Source organism: Centrocercus urophasianus, unplaced genomic scaffold (assembly GCF_019232065.1).
Source record: "Centrocercus urophasianus isolate 14NV4802_14NV808 unplaced genomic scaffold, USGS_Curo_1.0 seq_13, whole genome shotgun sequence".
Classification (NCBI taxonomy): Eukaryota; Metazoa; Chordata; class Aves; order Galliformes; family Phasianidae; genus Centrocercus; species Centrocercus urophasianus.
In genome coordinates, this window is record NW_024884475.1 from 28,181,562 (window position 1) to 28,207,943 (window position 26,382).

Consider the following 26,382-nt stretch of genomic DNA (forward strand, 5'->3'; position numbering starts at 1 on the left):
GTTTATTTTATACTTTTATGCATGTTAGCTCAGAGTTATACTGTCTAAACTGTGCATATTTGTGAATGTGTAAAGTTTATTATTAAGACACAGAACTATCAAGATACCATTTATCTCATCTTTTCAAAAATTTGAATTTTGAATCAACTCGTATCTCAAAAAATTTTGCTGTTTAATACTACTTATATGCATATCATTCACCAGAGTATCATAAATTTCTCACTTTTGAAATCCTGAGCAAGATATAAAAATATTTATCTACAAGCAACATAATTTCAGCACCAGAAAATTTTTACCAATTTATATGAAAATTGTGCTCATGCAGTAACATAGCATCTGTTTAGGATGCGATGTATGGTTTCTAGAATTGGAAAACAAAAGTGGAAGCAGTAGACATTTGTGTGCTTTCTTTATGTAAGGGACAAAACGAATGTATGCAGTGTGTGCTTTGCAGTGACTACATAAGAGAATCTTAACCGAAAAATTCAAAGCAACTGCTGAACATGCTTTTGCTTTTTATTTATTTATTTATTTATTAATGGTATTTGTCTGAGAGCATCTTAAAGATGTCACTACTTCTGTATCACTTTGAAATCTCCACAGAGTCAGACTGGATAGCCTTTGAAAAAATGCTGTTCTTAATTGTCTTGTGATGGAAAACTGCCCCACCTTGACAGTCAGTATTAGGATGCAGTTTGAAGCCTTTGACTTTTCCCAAGGATAACAAGTCACAGCCAGACACCAAAAGCCATGTAGTTTGGCAGGAGGAGCATGTGGAAATAGTGGGTTCAAAATCACTGTAAGTTGGGAATAAACATGCAAAGTCTTTGTGCTTGTATTTTTTGTCAGAAGAGTAAAGTGTATATAATTGTTCTAAATTACTTATTTGAAAAAAAAAGAAAGTAGTGGCCTTGATTAATTCCCTTTCTAATTATTGCCTGCACTAAACAAGTATTCAGAACTTTCTTTCCATGCAAAGATGAATGCTACATATTGAAATATGTAAGGTAAGAACAAAAGCTATTAAAAAATTCTGGTAATTGGCCATTTACAAATCTTTATTGCTGAAGGAGTTATTTTTTCCTTGTCTGAAACATGGGCTATATAAATATTTAAATATATCCTTTTTTTTAGCAAGAATTTTTGCTAGTCTGTTAAGATAATGTCATTGTGGATGAATAAAATATGCATTTCCTCCTCTGAAATATTTTATCACGTCTCTGACTTCTGTGATTATTCTGAACTTCACTACATAGAATATTCTGTATTTCATTGCTGAAATATTTTATAGGACTTAGCTTGTAAAAACATATCGTATTCTTTAAGAAGGCTAGTATTTGATGATTGCTTTTCTGCTACACCTCACCAGTACAACATAATTCAATCTCTCAGATGTCAGGACTCTTCCAGTTTTTGAATGGCAACTTTATTTTCTTGAAGAGCAAATATCATAGCATTTCTGCCAAAACAGCCTACTGACTGAGCTATCAGTCAAATGTTTAACATTTCAGACCTGAGACTTGGGAGGTACTGAACTCAGTGACAGAGGGTCGCCCAGTACTCCGCACCACACTTGGCAGTTAGTCTTCAGAGCCTCTTGGGGAAACCAATAGAAATCTATTTTACTGAACTGCTAGGAGATTATTTTACAAGAAGCAAGTTGTGATACTCAGCACATTCAATCATGACAAACCACATGCCATAGATTTGTGACCCCATATGCTGAACTGAACCCATTGTATTGGTAGAAGGGAGAGGTCAGCAGCAAAACTTACCATGGGAAATGGTCTGCCTCAAGTGCTGACCAAATTGAGTGACTCCGTTTAAGCTGCTACCACATGAAAAAGATCCAAATAAATTTTTTCTATTCATGATTTTCTGTGTTGTCCTAGCCTCTCCTCCTAAGACATTACAGGGTGCCACTGTCTGATACCACATCAGTGTGATTGGACATGTCCTGAAGGGAATGGATGGGATCCTGCATTCACTGCACAGGGTTTTACCCTCCAAGCTAAGCTGGAGGTAGGTAGGGTACGTAGTTGAGTAAAGTCAGAAAAATACAGTCATTTTTCATTCATTAATAGATTTAATTTCTTTCCGTGTCAACAAAGCTCAACTAAAAAAAAAGAAAAAAAATCATTTAAAAAATTGTCAGAAAGCCATATGGAAATTTGAAAGGTACGATTTTATGGTCAAATCAGGGTCTTTGAGAACTTATGGTTGAGTAAGTTAATTAGCTAACTGCAAACCATTTGTTTTACATATATTATATGTTTTTATTTGAAATATGTGGAACAGCCTACAGTTGTCATGTAATTTATGCAACTAAAATTAAAGAGATCTTATTTTTTAATTTGCAAAACCTCACATTGCTTTTGACATTCAGAAAAAGTGTTTAGATTGCTCCTTCTAGCAATATACTCTTGCTGAAATAAGATAATTTAGCAATGTCAAAGACTGCTTTTTATTCAAGATGTTGGGTGAGGAATTTTGGAAGTAAATTCTTCTTCCTTTAGTATAATAAGGAAAAATCAAATATTATTTGAATCTTTTTATGATGGCTAAAATGACCACTATTAGCAAAATTAGTCTAAAACTTAAACTTTCATGTTGTGTATGAAGGACAAATAGGTAAACAATTTTGTAAACTGAACATCTGAATATAGCTGTGGATAAATTTAGAAGACTGTGATCATTTTCTTTGTTTCTTTTTTGATTATAACTCCCTCTAATTCATATGAACTGGTGAATATCATGCTTCTTTTTACAACCTCTGCTAAAGTAATAAGTTCTGATTTAGCACTCAGGAACCTGCATATGGAAGGGTGTCTTCCAGGCCCATAGAAGCATCTTGTTATCATTTGTGGTACTGAATACAATCCTTGACAATTCATTAAGTCAGTAATAAATAATGAAAAAAATTGAACATAAAAGGAGATTCTGCTCTGAATAAAAATAAAAAATATTTTGTAGAGACTGAACCAACATTTCAGAATTACAACCTCGCATGGCACAGCTGCTTCCAGGAAGTACTGTTCCTCACCTTAATTAAATCAGTTGCAACATTTCGTAGCGTGCTAGATTCTTCGGAATATTATATCAGAAAATCCTGTTAATTGGCTCTCTTTAAACTGAGGACTACATGTTGCAACATATGATCATTTCCCATTGTTTATCTTAAAAATCTTGATGGAACTTTCTTGGCTTACCCCAAAATACTGCTGAGCTGTCTCACCAGGAGTGGGAAGGGACACCCATCAGACCCCACCACAGAACTAAATGCTATACTTTATCTAAATCTGTCTAAATGTCTACTTTATCTCTTCCTCTCAGAGGAAACATCTAGAAGGGAGTGAATGTAGTACTTCAGTGAAAGGACACAAAAATCTTTGCACCAACAGTCATGTGTTCTCATCTAAGTTCTTGAAAGGGCAACGGTGACATGAAGATAAACATGATTGCCTATATCGTGTGGTCTCTACTTTTATTCTCTCTTGAACTGACTGTTAAACTAGAGTACTCTATTCTCATCTGCGAAACTATTTTATCACTGTTTAAGTGCCAGATTTCCAGAGCAACAAAATGTCTATGCAGCAACTGCTTTAGTACAAGCACACAAAAATAGCTAATATATTACTCACATGTAAATATTTGCATAATATTCAGATACCCCATGCATATGTGTGAGCAAAAATCTGGTCCTGAAACCATTTTTATTTTAAAGAAACTTCTCCCAAATATTCTAATGTAATTTCCAGGCAATATAAATGCTAAATATATTGGGCAGCTTTCCCAGCCTTGGAGAAGAAATAAGTGTTCCTTCATTGAGTCTCTGTGATTCCTTAAAGTTGATTTCTTTTCCTCGGTAGTCCACAGTTCTCTCTGTTGGCCCCAGTTCCTGAGCCTCTTCTTGTCCATCTCAACTGTGGAAGAGGAAACAGTTTTCCAAGAAAGCATATATATTTCAGAGCAACTTCATTTACTTTTAAGATACAGACTGGAATATGCATATTTATCTTCTTTCCATTACTTCAGAGACTTACACATTCTTAAAGACCTAAACATATGATCTGTACTGCTCTGTCATTTCTTAAGACAATCATGTGAAGACAACTCAAATGAGAAGGGAAGAAGGGAGGGAGAATGGAAAAATGCATAGAAGTCAAGGATTTGGACTACATATCCATGGCTGAATGCATATGGTTTAAATGCTGCTTGCAGTTCTTTTACCATCCAATTTTAGTTTGTCCGGGATCTTTAGTTTTACAAGAATATAGTCATTTTATGGAATTGATAGGCATTAGCATGATAACATGAACGTTTCTGTTTATCTTTTTTATTCTCATTCTCTAACTGCAGCTGATTTCAACACAGATATTTCAAGTAGCTGAGCAAAGTCTGCTTTGCAGTAAGAACTGTAATGTATCAGAAGGCACATATAAACACAGTCTACAACTGCTCTTGTTATTGTTTGAACTCAAGTAGTGTCTAATGGCTGTTACATTTCTAGTATCCTCCTTGTATTCTTTGTTGTATAAACATTCAAAAAAGATTTATATTCCATGTAAAGATCACAGATGGCTATACAGGAATAGAAGGTAAAATAAGCACTGGAAGTAAAACAAATTGACGGTTGAAAATATTATCTAATATATATTCTGTCAGTGACATAAGGTTTTCTTTTTTGCAACTATTTCTTCCATTGACATATAAGTGTAAACAAAAAGTTGTTCTGAATTGGTAATAATGTTTTTATTCATTAATTCAGCATTCATTGTTATACAGTGGTGAATAACAGCTGGTGGGATAAAGAAAATTACAACTCACTTCAGAACCAAAAGAATTGAGAAAGGGAACTAGAGCTGAGTGAAGAATCTTGTAAAGAAAGCCAAGTTGTGATACTAATAGCTTAATTAATGCAAGATGTCACAGAAACTTTATCTCATCAGCAAAGTAGATGCTCATTTTATTTAACTTTAATTAGTTTTTGCCACCACTGTTTTCCTTCTTGTCCTAGTTGTGTGTGAGATTTACAAAATATGCCAGAGATCTTTTAGCAACAGGCGAATTACAGAATTGCTGCTTATTGTCTAAAATTCTGGGCATGGTTCTACCTTTCCATATTCATATGCCCTAGAATAATTTGAACAAATCTGCTATTAATCCTACTAATTCATCTAGGCTTTGCTTTTAGGATCTTACTTAATTTCTTTTCTGGGTCACTGTCTTGATGTGGGAAATGATTGTTACTTGTTTTCTGCAACAGCCACCTTAAGACTGAAGAATTTGGGAAGTTTTTAAAATAAATTCAATGCCTATTTTTATTCATGCTTTAGGATGGTTTTAAATATTACCTTATTAAAACAGCAGACTGAATTCCCCTTCAGTTGGCATAACTCTGTGCTTGGCTCTCTTACACATTTTCCTAACTCCAAAAATCTCATTCTGCACTAATGATTTTTTCTGTTTACACATCTGTGTTTAAAGCAATATTCTTGTTTTATAATTGAAAGGTCATGCAGTAACTGATTAAAATATAAAGCAATACAATAATACAATACAGATAGTAAAAAGTCTATGGTCTGCTTTTACTGATGCTCAGCACCATTTAATATCAAGTCTACTTTCTCAGTACTGAGATCTCCAGAGATAACAGAATGACCTATAAACTCTACCCTGTGAGGTTTTGGGCTGGATCATTTTTCAGTGTGCTCTTTCTGCCCCATGTACAAGCGAACAGCTGTTCCACTGAAGTCTGAATGATAGCTAGGTAGCTCAAAAGCAATTTGAGTATAGAGGTGAAGGGAATAACGGACAGAATTCAGGATTATGGGTATAAGTGAACAGAGAACAAAAATGAAAAGGTTACACTGAAGTAGATATAGAAGAAGGAGCTCAGGAAGTGAAAAGGTACAAAATAAAGATAAGGAAGTCAGAGAAAGTAGAAAAATCTAGCAAAAAATTAACAGCCTAAAATTAAAAGAACAGAAAAAAAAGAACAAAAAAGGCAGAAAAAAGAACTATACAGAAATGAGAATAGGAATCGTCTTCATATAAGAGTAGAAGAAATGTAATTTAAATCAGCTATTTATTGTTGCATTCTATGGATAAAGATTCTTTGGATTTGAAGTACAGCTAGTTTTGTGGAAGAAAAGAGGAGAGGATTCGTCTTCATATAAGAGTAGAAGAAATGTAATTTAAATCAGCTATTTATTGTTGCATTCTATGGATAAAGATTCTTTGGATTTGAAGTACAGCTAGTTTTGTGGAAGAAAAGAGGAGAGGAGAGGAGAGGAGAGGAGAGGAGAGGAGAGGAGAGGAGAGGAGAGGAGAAGAAAACAGTTATAACTGTCATTTTAATTAACCAAATCATGTAATCCCAATTTAAACCAAGACAGAATTCAGATGTATATTTTATTTTACTAATTAAAATTACACTTTCTGTCTGAAAAATTAAGTCTGCTTGTATACTTAGAGGCACATTGATAAAACTGGAGAGATGAACAAAGTTATTCAGGGAACTGGAGTAAAAGACAGGATAAAATAACGAACATTAAGAAGAGCTAAAGAATTCTTTAAGTAAAACAAGTTGCAAAAAATTTTCGCCAAGTAACTCAAAACAATTCAGTCTAAATTGTCAGAATTATAATTAATTATAATTGCAAATAGAATGCAACTCTATACATGTAAACAGAAAGGAAGAAAATACTGTGACTTTATGTAATAAACTGAAAATATGTAGACTGAGTTTGTTCATCAAAGTTCAACAGTGGAGAAAAAATCAATTAGGCTAACACAACCTGTTTTAAGACATACATTTTTTTGAAATTATACTTAGTTTCAAATTAATCTTGAAACATTTATGAACAGTATGATAACACACAGGGCTAGATCATAGGTTTTAAAGAACAATAGCGCTCTGACTGGAAAGAAATACATTTGCAGTCCCTATTTATACTTTTTCTGGTCCAAAATATAAAATAATATTGAAATAGCTTCTATTAAATGAGGAAAACATAGGAAAGTACAGATCTCTGCCAGGAATTCTCAGCATCTGGATCTCACCTCTTATGTAGCAAGGGAATACTTACCTTAGGGAAGTTAATTTTCCCTTATAAAATTGGGGTATAATTGTAAAAGCCAGAAATATAAAATAATTGAGACAGTTCCCAGCAACTGAAGAAATTATAGAAAATTACACTGCCAGGAAAGACAGACATAGAGGCTACAGGATTCTTCCCCTCTTCTTTTTTTATAACTAGTAGCTGAAATAGTGTAATTATTCAGTGATTCTAAGTGTTTTTCAAATGGATTCTGCTAATCTAAAATGAATATCCTGATAATGTATGTTAGACCCATGTGATTTAGGTGCACTGAAGACACACTGGGTTACCTGCTTTTTTTTTTTTCAGTACAATATACTAGGGAAATAGATATTCTCTGTTAACAAAACATTCTTTTTTTTACTACTGAATAGAACTGTATAGGTTTCTTCAACTCACAATATATTTTGTACAGTTTGTTGGGCTCTTCATTATAAAGCCATTAGAAAGAGATATTCCATAGATTGTCTGAAATTTTTGATATCCTCTGTAAGATAATAAAATTGTCAACACGTTAGAGTGAAATAGGTAGGGTTTTATTGAAAGACACTTTTCAATTACATTGAATATTAAATAGTTCTTATATATAATGATTTTAATTTTTTAATCCAAATCTTAATTATATGCTCTGTAATGAGGTTCACAATAAAAATAAAGCCTGCTTGATCTTTTTTTTTTTAACCAGATTTTTTCCACTGCCCCAGGATAATTCACCCTTCATCTAAAATCTTACGAAAGGCACAGGTGTGTAAAATAATTAAAATGTGATACTAAAAGGTCTTAAGAGCATGAACCATGACAGAACACTCTTGGATATAAATAAGCACCTGGTTCACAGAGAGATTTGTATAGTATCTTTTCAGTAGATCAGTAACTGGACTGTACAATCATGGTGAAGTGACTAGCTTGTTGTTTCGTCCCTGGAAAGCTCTGGAAGAGTTAATCTCCCTAAATGTTAATTCTTCGAGACAGACAAGGAGAACTCAACTTTGGGGAAGGGAGGAAACCAGCAATAAATTCTCGTACCCTTTTATGTCATATAACTACAAAAAACACTGATAAGAAATAATAATTCTATTTTTCATAACAGAAAAGTCCTGCCGTCCTACCATAGTTTTAAGATAGTATTTAGATCTAAGTCACCTACCCTCTTTTTGTGACAGAGATAACTTAAACAAATTACAGAACTCTTCTTACAACACATCACCTTATGCCACTAAGGCATAATTCTTATCAACTACAATTTACTGAAGAATAAATTTCTAAAGCCTTTAGAAATGTACATGACAGATAAATTACATGGGCTCTGGAATTAAAAATAATTTCTTTTCAATTTAAAAAGTTTGGTCACAACTACAACTACAACTGCTGTAGAAAGAAGTATTTTCTTAAAATTTCAGGTTTGCAGCTAGTAGCATCAATTGTAACTATATTCATCAGATTTGCCAGAGAGCTTATCCATTCTACTCAGCATTCATCAAATCCTGATCCTTGTAGAAGTTGAGAAAATTTAGTGGCATTCTAAGATAATTTTTTTCTTACAGTGTAGACTAGGCATCTTCTGTGAAAGCTTCTATTGATGTTGTTACTGAATCTGCATGGAAAATGATAAAGAGGACTATATTTTTAGATTATTGAAAAAACTTTTACTTCAGTTGTGCAGTGTATTTCTAAAATTAAAATATATTCAATTATAACAGTTGGAATAAAAATAAGATGAAATCAAAGCATCTTGTCCTTTTCAAAATTGTCATTTTAATAGAAACATATTATTCAACTTCTGTTTCACCAAGTCTACTTTTGTAAGTTTTTATAAGATAAAAAATATTTTATTTATTTATACAAATTTAAAGAAATGAGATACATTATTAACATTTTAAATGATTTTTTAAAATAATAATTTATTAGCAACAAACAATTATTATTAGTGACTGTTTTGAAATACAGTAATTGGTGTAATTAAAAATATTCTGTTAAAATTTTTCTATTTTTTTGAGTTTTTCAGTTAGGTATTACAACTCAGTTTAAAGAGGGCAAATATACAAATATGACAGCTTGCAGATAGTTTTCAATTTTTTTTTCTTGTTAAATTATATCTTAAAATTGAGTTTGGTCACTACTAAGGCTTTTATTTTTTTTCCCCTAGAACTGCTCAAGATCAAATTATATGGTACTACTAGATTTTCTAGCAACAAAATCTCTCTGTTATAATCATGCCTTATAGCAATTGAGTCAAATGCCACAAACTGGTGACAAAACTTTACAACTCATGATTTTCTTGTCAATAAGTCTATCTAGACCACAGGTGATAGTAAAAAAAATATATATTTTTTTTCTGCTTAATAATTCAGTTCATTTTCACAGTAGACATCAGATAGTTATTTGTTATGTTTTCTTGAGATATAAAGTGATGGAATAAATAACGATTTAAACTAGTATGTCTAAGGAAAATATATTATTCTAAGGAAAAAATCTAGAACACATTTAAAATCTTTGAAAGTTTTTCTGTAACATTTTCCAAAACTGATGTCAGGAAGACAAACACAATATTGTTTGAAATCTTTTAAAATTCCTTCTGGTGAAAGCTAGAACTGCAGAAATAATTTGTCTGCGTTAAATAATTAAATGACGATGAAGCAGCATTTCTGATCTGGCCTCGTAATTAATGCTTTTTGTGATTTCACGGCATTACGTGGAGTTTAGCAAAATATTCTTGTGAGTTGTGCTCCCAGAAGCTGGTGCATTTTTAAATTAGCTAGACACATTTAGTCACAAAGCTAACAATTTTATGATTTTTTTGAATATCAAGAATAAGTTAAAAACCGTGTTCACACAAAATCCCACTAGAGACCAAAATTAACTTTCTGGCATTAAAAAGGGGCATTCTAATCCATTTATTACATCTATAGTTTCTCTTGTCAAGAATCTTAAGCAAATAATAGCTCTAAGCAATGGGCTTATACAAAATGAACTGATCCAAAGAAGGAGAAATTTCTGCTGCTAATGAGAACCCAAGGCACCAGTTAAATTTAGGAAACCATCATGGGGTTTAAAACAATCATTTTAATCAGGAATAAAAGAATATTTTGTGTCAAACTATTTCACTATATCATCATTTTTTTCCTCCTATCCTTCTGATAATATTTGCACTAAAATTTAAGCTTACAATTTTTACTTTGGTGTGGGGTAGAAATCTTTTACATTGATCTTGTCAATTTTCTGGAGCTTGACTGGCTGGATCTCCTATCCTTTTCTTCTACCATCCAGTCAAACATTTAACAGGATTTAAATTACCAGGCTACTAAAATTACAGAATATCTGAAAGGTTAATGCAGTACCACAAGTGCATAATATATTGTACTTGAAAAGTTTAATGTCTTATTCACAGAACAAGAAATGTAACAAGGACTGAGAATGACAGAAAATTAATCAGCTCTCATGATGATGCTCATAATAAGAGCAAATGGTTACTGAAAACATAATACTTTCAAAATGCTTGGTGAAAATTGAAATTCTGAACTCCTTCTTGCACTGTGGAAGGTATTGGCTGTTATCAAATGAAAACCTGCATGTGCAAAATAAACTAAAACCCAGTAACACCTCAACTTTGATAGCTGTTCATTATAAGTTATGAATCATTCTAAGAGTGAGGCCATTGTGGCAGAACTTTTTTTTTAAATGTACAGTTTAGATGGACTTTATTACTGCTAATCATTGATGGAATCTTTGCAATTTGCTCTGAAAAAGACCCCCCAAAACAATGAGTAACTATCATTTTAAAGCAGGAAAGTGAAATAAGATTTTTCTGTCATTCTTTCTAAACCTGAGTAGATGCGGGTGTGATCCTTCTGCTGAAGATAACAAAATCAGAAAATCAGTCTTTACTGGAAACAGGATGTACATAAACATTGCTGTCTTTGTAAAATAGATTAATAAAAACATATTCTTCTTTTTGAAATTATGTAATGTTAATTGAATATGCCTCTTTATGCAGTGTTGGCCATAAAGTTCAGATAGCAAGGTCCTAGCGTCATTTTGACTCTTTCTAGCACAGTCAATTTAAAAATATTCTGTAGCTTGCAGTAGTGGAATATTTTCAACTATTTTAGTCTAAAATATTTTTTCTACTCTTTTAGACAGAAAAGGGCATGACATATAGGGACACTACTGGTACATAATAATTTTCTGATTCTGTGATTAGATATTGTCCAAAGGGCATAATTTGGCTGCTTATGTATTCACTTCAAAAACTTGAGAGCAGATGAGAAAGGTCTTTAAATAAGTCCATACCTGTACTTTGTATTATAAAAATAGATTCACAAGTCTTCTTGTTTCTGCTCATCAGTGCTCTAGTTTTATTAAATGAACTTTTGAAGGATGAATGACACAAAATAATCCAAGGGAGAGACTGGAATTTGAATTTAGACTAAAATCTTTTTCCACGATCCCTCTTGCTTTGAATAGGCTGAATGCTGTGGTGAATTCACGAGGGTCCAACTCTTCCCATGACGGTTTTATCCCTTTCTTGGAACACTAGGTAGTAAGATGTATACAACTGACCCATTTGTGAGTATAGCCTTTATACATGTGAATGAAGAAATATTACTATATATTTTTAAAAGAAAAAATATTTAAGAACCTCAAAAAGTCATTATGAGGGCTTCAAACAACAGGACTTTGAAGAAACTCATGATTACTTAAACCAATTAGTACTGCTGAAAGCAAACAAAAAAAAAATCCTACTCACAGAATGCATGTATGAACTTACGTGTCTCTTTCATTTCCTACTAACATCTTTCTGCTTGTTGAATTATTTTTAATAGGCAATGTTGATACTGAAATTTTATCTTTGGGTTTCCAAGCTCATGTATCACTGAGATTAATGGAATAAAGGTGAACTTGTTTAAGTCTGCCTGTTAGACAATATTTCTATTTGCAAGTGCTGCATGAATAAAGATGTTAAAGAGTTATTTGTGGTAATATGAACAGATTCTTTAGTTAGTATAAATATATCACTGGAATATATTTTTGGCATTTGCCAGTTCATCTACATGATAGCTAATGGTATTGTAGACAAATAAATAATATTTGTAGAACACTGAATTTCTCCATGATTGACCGATTCTTTCTTAGAAAGCTGTTATCTCTATCTGAATCACCTTACAGCCTGACTAGTACAAATATTTTAGACTCCCTTTCATGCCCTTATTTTCCAATGGTTCTCTCTAGAAATCAATGTAGAACTAATATTTTCAGGTGAATAATACAGAAGATTCTTTCCATTATTTTGCTGAGGAGTGAGATGGTTTTCCACTCCCAGTTTGTAGGGTCTCCTTGCCCTAGAAATTTAATCATTCAATCATTTATTTTCTGAAGTGTTCAGAGCATTCTTTCCAATATTCTGTACACACACCCAGCCTGTACTCATACCTACAGGCTTTTAAAAAGACATAATATTGAGCATCATTTATTCCAAATTTTGCCAAATTATGAGAAGTGTTATTTTTGACTTTCAGTGTTACATACTGTTTTCTGGTGAAGTTGAGCTTACTGTGACAAACTTCATTTTCAGAAAATATGTTTTCCCAAAGTAACTAATAAAAAGACATCTAAATTCTAAGATCAGTCATGGGGAAACAAAATAACACAGGCAGGTTTTTCACTGAAATAAAACTTTTTGCTGCATACATGCTTTAACCTCATTTTCATTTCATGTTCTCAGGAAGAATTGAATGAATTTTTGCACCATTTCTTGTATTGGCACTAATAAGTAGCACAGCCACTAAAGTTTACAAACTATTAAATACTCCAAGCAAATCATAAATTTTTTTACTCCCTATTGCTGTAACTTAATTCCATAAAATTTGCTGAACTTCCACCGCTGATATCAGCAAGAGTTTTGTGAGAGTTTTGCCACTAGTGTTGAAGGGACTGAATTTTACTCAGTAATTACCTTTCAGAGAAGGTTACTATGTTTTTGGCAAACTATTTAGTTTTTTAGAAATAAATGAACTGGATATGCAAGTCTTTGGGCCATGAGGATCATGTGCTAACACAGCTGCATGGAGGAAAATTCAGCTTTGCATCTTTGGCAAGAACACTTTCATTATCAGCCTGTTTACCTGCCTCAAGGTGCAACAGGTCCACAGTACATAAAGGACTGAAACAAAAGTGGCCAAAAAAGTGAAGCGAAATAGTCACCATTTCCACTTAGGCCTTTAACTTCCACTTTAAGTGGAAAATCATTAACAGAGAGTTGCAGTGTGTTACCAGTTAGAGTGTTATGCTCTCCTTATTGCTCTTTCCAAGGTTACACTGTACAAATTAATGCAGAATCTTTATAAAAACAAGGTGTGATCTTACTTTCACGTTAAATGCATTGTAGCACTTGCCAATAAAAAGATGTTTATTTTTGAAACATTTATTTATTAACTTATTTATATGCTATCCAATTGAAAGAGATTTGCATTCAACTGGACAGTAAGGGCACATAAATCTCACACGTATCTGAGATTTCATCTGTTTGTCACTATCAGCAATAACACTGAACCAAGCTGAAAGAGCTGAGTGATTTTTTTTTTCCACTTTGATGTCACTTGTATCCAGACAAGCAGGGAGGGGTTGAAGGAGGATAGTTTCTATCATATAGCTTATTGACCAAAGGGCATAAATCAATTTGTTGACATAGTTACAACTGAAGATCAGAAAACTATTCTGTTTTAAATAATTAGGAACTGAACTTATATCACTTCAAGTCTGAGAGGAAAATATATTTTAGAGCAAATAAGCATGCGTTTGTAAAGCAGAGATGAATGTAATATAAAATGAATTTTAACATGCACACGTTGTAGTTTTGAAGACAAAAATATGTCTTTCATAACCTTTTCTCTTTACAAAAGATAGGACTTGCTTCATCCATCAATATATAATGAGGTACATTGACAGAGCCAATTAAATTTTTAATATCCATAAGTAAAATACTATATGACAGTAGCCAACTCAGACAGTGGCATAAAAGTCTTTCCCTCAACAGTGATAACAATAACTCTTAAATTATTATTTCAGTTGTCTACATATACACATGACTAATAGACAAACACTGAAATTCAAGTTAGAGATTAGATGAAACTGGAATGAAATCCCACAATCTAATTTAAAAAAGTGAGCTTCCCATAGAGCTATCTTGATTATCTTAAATAACATTAAATTTAGATTGATCCTGTAGCAGATAGAGGCAGAAAGGAAAAGCTGCAGGTGAGAACCCTTATTTGCTTTCTGGCTCAAAGCTTGCTTCCTGATTGGTGACTATCTCCCTCTTTCTTCCTACAAAGACTCCTTTTTCTATTTCCTATCTTTTCTGTCACCCTACTCCCCTTCCCCATCTCCCTGATTAAGATTTGTAATACACTGGTCGGACCAACATCTGAACCGTTGTTTCTTAATCTCACATTGGGTATACATATATCAAAGAACTTCCACTCCCTCCTATAGATTGGAGTGAGATAGTGATGTAACAGTCTAAATTTATAAATCATCTCTACAGGTAGTTTACTCATCTAACCAACTGAAGAAGTGGTTGCTTGAGAACTTACTAAAATATATTCTCTCTTTTTCTCTAGCACTAAATGTTTACTTTCCTTTAGACTGTATTAACTTATGCATTTCTTCTGTGCATTTTTTCTCCTGACACAAAGATAGATATTTGATGAAACAAGCAGAAGAGAACCATGGAAAAGATTAAAAATATAATTGAGAAAAGTCATTTTACTCACGGACTAGAAATAAGTATTAAAATATTTTCTGCTGTAATCCTTATGATACTTGGCATTCACAGGAAGGAATCTTCTTTGTAATCTGAAGTAAAATTTTGAAAGATTTTTTCCCAAAAGAAATCTGAGGTTTCATTTGTTGTATTTCAGCTTGCACTGCTAGGTGCATATTGCCTTTCACAGCAGTGCCAGAGGAATGCAAGAAAAGAAATCAAATCTGAAACCTTTTTGATTGTAGGCAAGTCTATTGATTTTGTTTTTTAAACAGGCCTAGTGATCCATGGAAAATATACATATTTTTATATTCACATTCTCCATCTGAACTATGAGGAAATATCAGCTGCAAAAAACTTTACAATATACTGTATCTTCATAACAAGCAGCACCTTTCTCTTTTTTTTTTCACTCTTACTTATGGTGTTCGATCCGAAGTAGAGAACTAAAATACCTCTGTGCCACTGGTCAGGTCAGACATCAGCACCAAGCTGTGGTAGCTCCATGGTTTGTAATGCCCTTTACCAGTCCAAGGCCACGAAAATGAAAAGAGCAGGTCTAGATCAGGTGGAGTTCCTCCTGTTTCACACCAAAAGGTGAATAAAGGGTTAGAATATCTAACTTTATCACATTGCTGAAATCAGACATGAGACATGTAGAGAGGCAGAACAAGGAGGGTAATTGATTTTGCTTTTGGTTAAGGACAGTTCTGGGATTGTCTCTGTGAAAAAAAAAAAAAAAAAAAAGAAAAAGAAAAAGCAGAGTTTATGCATGATTCAGAGTTATGGACTCCACTCACCTCTGTGCCTGTTCTCTGATATAGAAATAAAACACAGTACACTGTGCTGCTACAGAGTGGAAAATTAAACCAAGACAGGTTTCAAAACATTATTCTCCTCTTTACAGAATATAAACAACAACATCCCACAGAGCAGTAAAGAATAAGTTTTCAATTGTATCTGAGCCCTTGTACAAATACGGATACTTTCTGCTTGTGTAACACTTTTAACCATCATGCAGTCATCAGTCAAGGTAGTCTAGGAAATTTTTCGTTGAAATTGAACTGAAGATAATATTAATTGCTGCCTTTAGTTAGCTTCTTATTACTTAGAGTAGAAAGCAAGTCTATATTGTAAGATTTTGGCTGAGGAAATAAGGGCTGTTCTGCAAATAATAAAGCTATAAACACTCCTTCTTCACACAGGAGCAATTTCAGCAATTTTGACTGAAACACAATGACTTTTCTGACCCTTCCACTGTACCATGGTCACACAGTGTTTCACAAAGAAATCACAAGTGTTGAAGCAAAAGATCCCTTATCAATAAGTTAGTTTGACTATCAGGAACAATATTAGAAACTGAACTTTCCTGAAAAGGACTGTGCTTAGCAGCTAACTGTTAAACCCTGTATGGCCTGCATTTTCCACATACCTTTCATATTTTTCCTTTTTAATATATTCTCCAGCTAGAAAAGTATCATCTCTTCCACCCATAGCTACAAGCTACTAGTCTGGAACCAAGATTAAATCTAAAAATGTCAAATATAATGAAAAAAGCAGAGGAGGAGACTGGATGGCTTAGTGGGATGGAAATGGTTTATGAAGTCTTTCACCTTTAACTTAGTGATCTGAATAATCTGCAGTCAGTAATCACTGGGAGTTTTGAGCATTTGATACGTGTTCAGCAATGTATGATAAATAGGTTGTTAAGTCTTAGCAGAGCTCCTCATGACCATTGTGTGCAATACATAAAAACATAGCATTTGATATTGATAGAATTTTATACTTTCATTGCAGTATTATTAAAGAACAGAAAGGCTGAAGAAGTATACTTTCCTTAAAAGAATAAATGTATCTATTTCACTGGAAGATCATTAATGCTCACAAATTACTGATATTACTGGTCAGCCATCTTATGCCCTTAATAAATTACATTAAAAAGACTCAGCAGCTGTTTTACATTTAACAAGAATTCAAGAACTATAGCAACTGGTAATGACTATTTATTTTCCTCTGACCACCTGTGTAATCTACATAAAAAATAGAGGGGGACATCTCTGAAAACAAAATCTGTATAAAATTATTTCCAACATAAAATATAAAAAGATTTACTATAATTTGCAAATATAATATAATATTTTACACCATTTATTTCAGAAAAGGTCTTGAAGTTCTAAAATGTTTTCTGACTTACCTATTTCAGTTTAATACTTTACAAGCTAAGTAAGATTGATGCTCTAAATGTGAGAACAGATTCTTCAGTTTAAAAAGTAATGCAGCCTATTTCCTAAAGAGGAGTCCTTCAGATTTTCTGTTTTATTAAGATCTGGGAAGAATGCATTTCAATAATATGAAATATTTTGATGCTTCAGCAGAATGAAAATACTTTAAGCAGGATATACTAGGAATATCTCTTGATTTTATCGAAATTTTTACTGCATTCAGTTGAATCAAGGATTAGAAAATAAAACTGTTGTAAGCATAACAACTTTTTACTACTTTCTTAAGTGTCTGAATATCAAAGGCATGCAAAGATTACCTATTTATTTATGCTTGTTTTCTCTGCTAATGCCAGCACTTGTGTCTCCCATCTTCCTCAAAGTCTCTTTTGCTAGCTCTTCCAAGATGTCAAAAGGAATCTTTCTTTATTTATTCTGAAATTTTAAGAGGAAATGTTTACCAGGTCTGTTGCATACAAACCGGAAATATTTTGTATGGAAGACATTAGCATCCTTTCATCAAAAGGATAATGGAGAGATAATTTTTCATTCTTCTTATTTTAACAAAGAACAAGCATACTGTGTGCATTCATCCACTTAAAAGTCTATTTGTTTCAGTAATTGAAACAAATCTCTGGATATTATGATAAGCCCAGAGGCCCTGTTAAGGAAATTAACCTTTGAATTGCAGTTCTGTCTTGTTTTATGGTCATACCTGACGTGTTAAAACAGGCAGGAAAATAAATCTGATTTTCTTTCTTATCAATGGTTTCATTTGCATTTAGTTGTGTTTCTTTATTTTTCTTCTTGTGTGTGGTAGTTCACTTTATTTGCTTGTTTCTTTGCTCTGCTTTTATGGGAGTTTCACTTTATGATGGACAAAAATGCTTCCAAAAAATGCTTCAAGGTCAGGAAGCCCAAAGTACTTTAAAGAACTCCAGAAGGAATTTAAAGGAATTTAATGCATGTATTAAACACAACCTATAAAATGCATATTTATGTACATTTTATTGGAAAATACCATAATATAAAAGCTTATACTGTTAGGGAATAAATTAAAACATAGGGCTGTACTATGCACCTGCATCCAGAAGAAATACTTCTATACTTCCCTTGGAAAAATGAACATAAATCCATAGAGTTTACACTTTTTCAAAAACCTTCATATCCAAAACAAACAAACAAACAAATAAATCACAAACATTAAGGAAACACATTTTATTACACAAATTGAGTCAGGTATCTATCATTTACAACTTGCTAAACCAAGACTCGTATTTGACTTAAAATCCTGAGGTGAGCTGTAAAAGAAGATCAGATGGGTCACATCAGTTTTCACAGATGACATCACTTTGAAAGTGAAAATCCAATCTTTATTCTCTTCTTTCTCTTTCCTTTTTCCCTTTTTCCCCTTCTTTTTTTTCTTATTTCTTTTCTTTTCCTTTTTCCCTTTTTTTCCTCTCTTCCTTTCTTCACACATTCATCTCATTATATTATAAGTTGGCAGAAGAGAATATCTTCCTATTTATTATACTTCTTACATAAGGTTAGCACACACTTACTGGCTTCTCCTGAATCTTCCAGGGTGCTCATTTTTTGTAGAGTTTCTTTGATTTATCTATAACTGATTATGTTTGCTTACTTATTCTAGAAGATATGCAGTGTTTTACTCTCAGCATGGTTAATTTTATTAGTTCTCTCATGTGTTTAAATTATTTTGTGGTTTACTGTTAAAAACACAAAGGGGTTGAGATTAAGAAAACACAAAAAGTAGAGAAACAGAAGGCACAAATTAAAGAATGAGCTGTGTTAAACCAGAAGAATTAGGAGGAAAAAAGATGCTTAATGATGTTGAAAAAAGAATGGCAAGATATTCTTCCTACTTGAATATTAATATATTAAATAGGAGAGTCCCAAATATTGAGACAGTGAGGACAACTCCTTGCAGAACTGGGGTTATTGGTATGTTTTATATTTTCTTGCTGATCTTTAACATTATCTCTCTTGCATCTTAGAGATAATAAATATAATTATGCAGTCTGGAAGATATGTACACTAACCAAATCTGTGTAAAACCTTTGAACTGATAGTTTCTAAAATACTTATGATTTACAAGGAATTATTTTCTTTAAATAGAATAAACAGGATGAGGCAGCATAAATACTAAAATAAGATTCATTTCCATATTAAAAAGGAGGCAGGGCAACCTACTGAATACATAATCAAGTTGAAGTATCAATTATACCATATTTTGATGCCATGGCTATCCTAGAGAAAAAAGTGAAATATGGAAACTAATTATAGTTATTAATACTTTGCGTATGTGTTACATGATGTTCTCTGAAGAAATTAAGGGTAAGTGAAATTTCTCAGAAATAAATACGTTCACATTTTTGTTTGTGATATTTTTCAGTCTACTAAGTGGTAATTTTAAAATGTATTATGTTCTTCTTTTGTTTTTCTTCACTCAAACTTACAATTTGTAGAAAATATTGATTAAACTTCATGAAGTAGAATATTCAGGAATTACTTGATGTGGCAATTTTCAGAATAATTTCTGAAATGAAACTGAAGCAAAGAAAAAGATAAACTGTAACAATCAACTCACGCGTTTTCTGATTCCTTCTCTTTTGCATTGTCTCATTGTTTCTCTTCTCTTCTTTTTGTGTCATTGAAGGATCCACAGATTATTTCAGTATTGTGTTCTGGAATATTCAAAGACATTGACCTATGCTTTGCATAGAGGAAACAGAGCATTACTGACAGGAGATTACTGATAGATCACAGGTATATATGTGACACTACACTAGAGCTAGAATTTAACATCTATGTCAAAGTAAAATAAACCAGAAAAACTGGGAATTTATATCACAACAGTTTAATATTATACTATCTTCTCAATTATGTACGTAGATCACTCTGAAAGTAATGTCTCCTATTTATTTCCATGGAAACTACAACAGAGCACAATAGCACTATTTGATAGAACTACTGAACACTATTTTACAACATAGTAATCATCGCTAGCCAGTTTGTGTGGATGAGCTGGCCATGATGCCCTTCATGGTCAGTTGTGAAAGTTGTCAGGTGTGACAGCTAGGCATGACTATCTGGAACATGGTTTGTCTTTCACATCACTGTCACCACTGCTGAAATTGCAACACCCATCACATCGCTGTGCTCACATTCACTCTTTGGTTAGTGTTGGCAAGTGTTAATGAATGCCATTCTTGCTGTGTGGACAAATTAAGTGATGCACCATTGCTTCATATGCATTTCCATGTCAGATGTCATGGTGTCAGATTGCCCCTCTGCTGCCACCTGTCACATGGCAACAAAATGTAGTGGAATACTGGTGGGAATGTTCACCCTCTGCTACTATATCACCAGCATCTATCTCTGACATTGTAGGCCAACATATTAATACAAGAGACATTATTGTTGAAGCAGTCCATGCAGAAACAGTTTGTAATATGTTTAGATTGTGGTATATACATTTAGCTCATGATCTTCACATAATGAGCTTCAAGCTGATATAGCAGTGCCATCCATACCCCTCCACCTAAGAGAAGGAAAAAAACTGAAATACTAGTTCAGTGCTGGGTAAACATTTCTGTGTGGCATGACTCCAATATCACCCCTTCATTTAATGATAACTGTAGCTCTGCTGTTCATTCTAAAATCCTTAAATGTACTTAACAACCTGTTTATGCTTGCAGTGTCCTGAAGTTATGGAAACAGCCAAATGAAATAGATAAGTGTATTATGTAAAACTGTATTCTGAAATGCTTCTTCTAGCAGTTAGTGTGCATCCAGAGTAAATTTGTAGCAGTCATCCTTGGACTGTATGCATTTTAAATAAAGCACACTTATTTTAATTTAGAAACAGACAATTTCATTGGAAATAAAAAGGTTGTACAATTGTAGAATGAGCATTGCTTGAAAAGGTATAGTCATCTTAAAATCATAATTAGTGTTTCATACATCTAAATTTCCTTGTCTGTTATTTCAATCATCAATCAGCAATTGCAGTTATTAAAGCAATCCATTCAAATATTAAAATATTTTTTAATGCAGTGGTAGTATTTTCCCCTTTATTCAAAAGAACAATTTCAGAAGTGAAAGCAAGGGATCAGTCTATCTTATCCTGAATGTGTAGACACGAGACATCTATGTATTTTTATGTCATCTGTTGTAGTTCCCATATGTTGTTCCCATTGTATTTGCATTGGGAACATAGCATTGCAAATGCTATTTTTCAGATGGCTAGTCACTATCAAGGACACTGTCAGTCTTGTTTTTTCCATCTGTGAAATAATTTTTAGATGATTTATAATAATCTTTTTGAAGCTCAGAAAGGAAATTTTCCTTCTCAACAAATGTTTTCTCTGTATGAGGCATTTAATTATTATTTATTTATTTAGTACAACTGGATTTCCCTAGTAGGTATGAGCATTAGGCTCCTCTTATAACCCATTTTAATACTAAATAAATTTGTAGAGTTTTTCAAGAGTTTTGTGAAGATATATAAGGACTATTAGTATTTGTAATATCCTTTCCTAGATTAAATGTCTTCAAATGTCCTTGTTTGACAAAAAAGAATGAAGTTTAATTAATTTAATTTTTTTAGATACTTGGATTCAAGCAGGAGATTTCAGATTACATTTTGTTATTAAGTCCAGAGTTTCTCAAATAAACAGCAGATTAAAAGAAAGAAGAAAAAAAAAAAAAAAAAAAAAAGCATAAGTAGAAAGAAGCAAGGCTCTCATTTCTCACTGCATGCTTTTCTGTTTACATCTTATCACTTCTACAATTTACGTATTCAGATAGAGTAAGTTAAAGTAAGCAGTGCTTTCACACTGGGTTCAAGTATTATGCTCTTTCAACACCAAGTTTTTGTCTGTGCATTCCTGCCCTAAAGTAAGTAGATGGAATTTTATTGATTTTTCTTTTTTTTTTTTTTAATGGAACAGATTTATGATCTTCACTAAATGCACAGAGAAGTCTGAAGAAGTTATAGATAAGAAATTAGGCACGTTATCTGGAGCATGTGTATCTACATAGCATGTACCTGCAGGAAAATAATCACAAGCAGTAAAGTGAAGAGAATCGTGACAACACAGCTTGTTTCACAGCTTATGCTTCTCTTTGACAAGAAAGCTGTCATAGGACAAAACTCTGTTTCTGTCTCTCTGCTTGATTTTATGGTACAGAAGCTGTGACTTTTACCCCTAAGGCAGAAAACTGTTTCGATACACAAGAGAAAATGTGAACGCCTAAGGGGAAGAACAGCAAGTTCCCTTTCATTAAGAAACTGGCATGCATATAATGTAAATCTCCTATGGGATTGCACACATTTTGTTCTCAATGGGGTGAAAGCTTGCAAGCTTCTTTGGATGAAGATAAGAATTAAACTAAATATCATCAGAGTACATTCTCATCAGTAACCATAAAAAGCAAAAATCAAAAAAATTCAAAAAGAAGCCCTTATAAAATGAACTGTTTTTATTCTCTTGACTCCAAGGTAGATTCTGATTTTAGTTTCAAGTCTGTAAAATAGCAGACAAATTCTGAAATTCAGCTTCAAGAAAAATCATAGTATGGAACTTTCGATTCTAAACTGACAATTTTTAACAGTGTTTTTTTAAAGGCAAATACTGTTATTTTGATAGTATGATGTGCTTAAGTAATTTAAACAGAGATCTTTTATTAAGCAAATAAAACACTTTAAAAATCCTATGGTTTTGAAGGGATCAACTAAAGATAAAATTTTCAAAAATATCTGGGAAATAAAGCTCTTTAATGTTCTAAGTTTTCCAAATGTAGATTCTACGGATTGTAGAAAATGTTTTTTGAACTCACAATATGAGTTCAAATTTTGTGAATCCTCTACTCTTTGAATAATATCCCTGCTGTTCTCCAGGGACACCAAATTACAAAACATGCTTGTCTATTCAGGGAAGTAAAAGTTGTACAAACAGTGAAGAATACCAAGAAAGCAAACTGTGCACTGTAGTTTTTTCCTTCAGAAACATAAATAATCCCAGACTAGTCACCAGATACCTTAGGGATGAACTAGCCATTCAAGTGACAGGGAAATTAATTATCCTGTTGTTAGAAGAAAGAGTTGGAGGAAAATATACTACATTATCTGGAGTGGTGAGACAAGTATTCTTACTTGCTACATTAAAATAAAACAAGACATTTTTTAGTGTTTTCTATTCTAGTATAAAATGCCATATTTTCTTCATATAGTAAAGCCAGGGAGCAACAACTAGATTTATACAGGAGACATTTGTTGTTGCTTATTCAAATCAAATACCTGTAGTGGTTTAACATCTACAACAGAATTGTACTGCAGTATGTAAATAGAATCCAAGGAGAAGATGTTTCAAGGAAACATTTTGCATGTCCAGAACATATTTTCTTTCCCTGATATTGAAAAATCTAGCTTGAGTTTATGAGTCACAGAAGGAAAACAATTACTTTGCACTTCATTGGGGACAAAGCAAACAAAACCCTTACAATAAAGAATCTAAGCCTGGTGAAAATTACTGACATGAATCAACCATTGCTCAGCAAGAGCTTCTATAACTTTAATCCTGAGGAAGCCTGACTTGTTCAAAGTTATCTCTCCAGCCTTAATTTACTTGGAACTCACTTTGCATTCTTGAATCACACATCACTCGTGTAACATTGTACTGCTCTCTCCTTATTTTTACAATTCAGAGACATGTGGAGAATAATCTAAGAGTACCCAAACATAGGTAGTGAGGAAGTTGAAGGGATGTGTGGCCAACAGTTATTTTAGGGATCATCTTTCCTTTAACATCAGCAGTCACCTTTATTCTGCCTATCTTCCCTGATCACAGATGATTCCCTACAAGCCAGTCTAGACTGGCTTGTCTGCCTACAGAAGTCTGGAGTTCAGGGATAAAAGAAGGGTGATTTTCTGCTGGGAGAGCATGTGGATACAAGAAAAGGACCCTGAATCTGAAAATCAGGCAGATGTAATTGGGAATAAGAAAGGAATGGGTCTGTTACTGAGGTAAAAGAGAGAAAATGGTCTTTATTAACTTGGAGCACTCCAAATTTCAAACACTTTTTTTTTTTTTTTTTCCACCTTTATTCCCTCAAATTACTGACTTATCCCAGGTCCCTGCTTCAGGTTTCAAAACCCCTAGATCTTCTTTTCCCATCAGTCTCCAAGGTCCCATTGTGGGTCTTCTTCCAGTTTTTATCTCAGTATTTCCAAACTCCCAAACCTCTCTGAGTCTAGTTAGTGGCTCTCTTTCATCTCAGCTATGTTCTCCACCTCAGACCACTTATTGCCACAAAATTCAATTTTTGCATCCTGTAGACACATAATTTTATATTGACTCCTCGGATAGTAGAATTCAACTTTGGTAACTGCTGAAAACTTGAGGCCTTCTGTTGTTAGAAAATACCAAATGGCATACAGCAATTTAAGAACATACAGTGGCAGTGAAGTGGAAATTTCATAAAAATACAGCTAACTCAAGGCATGTAGGGGTGTCATATGAGTGGATCAGGAATTCCTTCTGAAAGGAAGATGGGCTCTCATCTTTGCAGTTATCAGAGCAGTTAAGCTTACCAAGGAAGAATTTATGAAAGCAAGCTGGAAGGCTGTGATGTCTTTGCTCAATGTAGTAAATTTTGAATAGGGTGATGTTAGACGTTACTCACTATGAGTCTGACCATTAGTCTTCATATTAAATGTTAGATGCTGCTAACTACAACTGCCTATACATCTTCGGAAACACATTTCAAAGCATGACAAAACTGGCCAAAAACACATTTAACTTAATTATTTCTTGGTATCCTATTGTTGTTAACACTGTTAATGGTTTTCATGACACTAAGTCACTAAGTTATAGGGGTACTCATACACAAGCTCTTCTTAACATGGACTTTATAAAAGTCATTATCTTCGTTTTATGACAGAGCGAACTGAGTCACAAAAGCTGAACCTCTCAGACAGAGAAGGCATCTTATAGAAATTGTCTGCCTGGTAAATTCAGGGTTTTATTTCCAGTTCAAAACTAGTAGGCAAGTAAATCTCTACAAGCAATTGTGTATAAGTAGCTGAGCCAATGTATAGCAAGTGGGAATTGACAGTCTGATTGAAAGCTGAGTAATGTTAAGCATACCCAGATAATTTTCTCTGAAGTTCTGTAGGTAAATTATCTTGAATTTTGCCTGTTATTGCATAAATAGTCTAAATGTTCTGAATATATGTTCAGAATATATGTTCTGCATCTTCTGGATACTAATTACTCTTTTGTCTTAGACTAACATCAAAAATCAAGAAGATGGTTTTCAGTCTAAATAAAAAATGATTTTTCTTATTGAATGTGAAGGTAAAATAGGTGGATTTTTTTTCTGTTTTAGGATGTGGGTGTTTCTTTTAAGTAATTAAAGAGGCATCTACTGTTACAATTAAAACACTAAAAAATATCTGACTCAGTGGAAAAAATTGTTTACAGTTCAGAACATAGACTACATACTGAAGGGACCGTTCAGCATTGCTTTAGATTGCTGGAAGAAATAGAAACAAAATGAGAAAACATTTTATGGTTTTATATTAATTGCAACTCCAGGATGGTCTTACCATTATCAAAATAAGGTCAGTCTGATAGAATTTGTAGATAGGTAATATTGAAAACATTTTTCAAGCCTCATTTTATGTCAAAGTACAAAAATCAAATTTCAGATCAATAGCATAATAAAATAGTACAAAGTAGTTGATGAAAGCTAACTTGGTTTCAACACAAGAATTCATAATGATAAACATATCTCTCATTTCCACATCTGTCATCCATTTTTAAAGCCAATAAATCATTTAAATATGGATTTAACTGTTCCTACAAACAGTTACAGCAACATGTGCTGCACTGCAGAACTTTGAAAATAATGTACTTTTTTGAATTCAGAATGGTAAAAAATGGATTACATGGTTAATTTATGCTCACAACTCATAGCAACTCATAGCAAAACAAATGTTTTTTCATTTTTTCTTTTTTCACCTTTTTCTTACTGGCATTTTTATTTTCTAAAGTCTAGGAGCTGCTTAGTAGACACTGCATTTGTGTAGAAATTAAAGAATGATTCAGAACAAATTATGTCCAAAGAAGAAAAATCCTTGAATCTGAGAGTGGAAACTGGATCCTGTGAATTGGATTGGACTGCAATTGGAATAGTGTAGGTTTAGCTGCAGGTACCACCAAGACTTGTTGCATTCTCAGCACAGCTTGGGGCCCTGTGAGGCATGGCAGGA